General features: G+C 60.6%; 1 long non-coding RNA gene across 1 annotated transcript in view; it reads left to right on the plus strand.

Annotated features, from left to right (window-relative positions):
* Positions 1-618: 618 nt before the first annotated feature.
* Positions 619-2,501, plus strand: part of LOC111553344 — a 3,665-nt gene continuing 1,782 nt past the window's right edge. The window contains exon 1 of the long non-coding RNA XR_002734906.1: positions 619-910. This is a non-coding gene — a long non-coding RNA (uncharacterized LOC111553344). The remainder of the gene's footprint in view (positions 911-2,501) is intronic.

Consider the following 2,501-nt stretch of genomic DNA (forward strand, 5'->3'; position numbering starts at 1 on the left):
CTGTGGGGCACACATACACACACACACACACACACACACATCAAATCCCCTGCTCACCAGGGCCCCAGCCGAGCACAACTCCTCCAGCTGGCTGTGCAGCAGAGAAGTCCCAGCTCGGCTCAGAGGGGCTGGGCTTGATCCCTCCCTGCCCTCCTACAGCAGCTCCTCTGCAGGTGCCAGCAGCTAGCGAGGCATGACGCAGGCCACTTACTCACCACCCCAGGCTGACTCACCTCCCAGGTACCCAGACCCTCCTCAGTGGAAGGAGGGCTTTGTGCTTGGGGCTGTGCGTCAGCACAGAGCAGCATAGAGCCCCTGACGTGCCAACAACAGTGGGAGGACGTCCTGGGATGGGCACCTTTGGGGAGCCCTTTCCAGGTGTGGGGGGCAACAGTGCGTGGGGCAGAGCCTCCCCCTGCTACCCTTCCCCATGCGCCCTCGTGGGTGGTTGCTGTGAGCTGGAGGGAGACAGTGAGAAGCCTGGAGGCCGTGGGGACCAGGAGAGTGCCAGAGTGCCGGGAGAGAACGCTGCCGCCGGAAACGTCCATGGGGACTAAGGGGGTGCCGGGAGAGAACGCGGACCCCGGAAACGTCCAGGCTGTCTGGGGAGGTGAGTTCCTTCACAGGAAGGGTCCTGTGATGGCCATGACCCCAGTGGCCATGTGGCTGAGGCCCTGGGCAGTGGCTTCGTGACTGAAAGACCCTGAACCCATCCTGAAGCCCCACAGCTTTTTCTCCACCTCAGAGACTTTCCAGGGCTCAGTCTTGCGGCGGCCTCGTGGCGTTCGGGAGGCAGTGGGTGGACCATGAATGTGAGTTAGGAAGCAGAACTGCCCACCTCCGCAATGGGTGCCCAGGAGAGCGAACACAGGAGCCGCTCCTCCAGGCGTCAGCCCCCCTCTGGAATGAGGTGAGAAGACCCTCTGTCACAGGCTGCCCTGAAGAAGGGTGCAGGAGCCCCGTGCAGCCTGGACCCTAGACAGCAGAGTCCAAACCCAGACAGCAGGAGAGGGGGGCTCCGCACACTACGGGAGGAGCCGGGATCTCAGTTGGCTCCAAGGCTCATTCACACCTGCAGCCCCACCAATCTGCTGCCCCTCTCAGGGACCCTGTCCTCCACCTCTAAAGTGGGGATGCGGGCAAGGCGGGTATGAAGTCAGGGGGAGACTGACAAGGAGCACAGTGTGAATTCTGGTACTGAGGTCACCAGGGAGAGGCCTGGCCCCACTTCCTGTGGAGTGGGGAGACCTGGCCCAGTAGGTCCAGGAGGGAGCAGTCACAGCAGGCCAGCTAGTAAGGCCAGGGTGCCAGATGTACAGGCATATGGGTGCTGAACGGACAGGCAGACAGGCTGAACGGACAGGCTGAACGGACAGGCCAGCCAGTAGGGGCCACGGTGCCGGATGGACAGGCGTATGGGTGCTGAACGCACAGGCAGATGGGTGGATGGACTGACGGGGGATGTGTGGATGGTTGGACAGGGGGATGGGTGGATGGACAGGCGGATGGGTGGATGGACAGACAGGCATATGGGTGCCGAATGGACAGGCGGATGGGTGGATGGATGCACAGGCGAATGGGTGGACAGACAGACAGGGGGATGGGTGGATGGACAGACAGACTTCTTCCACTCAGCACTGCTTGGTTTTCAATACTCAAACGGCCTGTAGATTTATGTCTACAGCTTCAACACTGGCTCAGCCGGACGCTCATGGTGGAGCAGGAGATGTGGGGAGGGAGGACCGGCACCAGGGGAGAAAAGGGAGGACAGGGCGGGCCTCTTGGCCCCAGGAGACCCACAGCAGCTGGAGCAGACTTACAAACTAGATCTGACTGGCACAACCATCCTTTTTAAAGGTTTTAATAGAATTACAGTGACATTTTGATCCCATTTATGAACCGGGAAGCCAGGCCCACCAGCCCACTGCACCATTTAATGTCAGCAAATAAAATTCAGTCAATAAGAAACCCCCGTAAGCCCTTTATCACGGCACAAGGCGGAAGGGGCTCGGCATTGCCCATCGTGGGAGGAGGCACTCAAGGGCTGCGAACCGGGGCTGGGCAGCGTGGCAGCCACATAACAGTGGGGGACCCAGCCCAGGAACCAGCCAAGGCAGGTGGCGAGCAGCCAGGTTGGGTCTGTTGGGATCGCATCCGGGAGTATCTATGGAGCACCCACTGTGGAAGGGCCCGAGCCAAGTAGAGATAAAAGGTGAGGGTCTCCCAGGCTGGGCCTCTGTCTAGGGGGAATCTCTGGGCTTCTGAGATTTGCTTCCAACCAGTCTCCCCCTGACTTCATACCCGCCTTGCCCAGCATCCCCACTTTAGAGGTTGAGGACAGGGTCCTTGAGAGGGGGAGCAGATTGGTGGGGCTGCAGGCGTGGATGAGAGTCATAGCAGGCCAGCCAGTAAGGGCCACGGTGCCGGATGGACAGGCGTATGGGTGCTGAACGCACAGGCAGATGGGTGGACGGACTGACGGGGGATGTGTGGATGGTTGG

This window comes from Piliocolobus tephrosceles, chromosome 7, assembly GCF_002776525.5.
Source record: "Piliocolobus tephrosceles isolate RC106 chromosome 7, ASM277652v3, whole genome shotgun sequence".
In the NCBI taxonomy this organism is placed as follows: Eukaryota; Metazoa; Chordata; class Mammalia; order Primates; family Cercopithecidae; genus Piliocolobus; species Piliocolobus tephrosceles.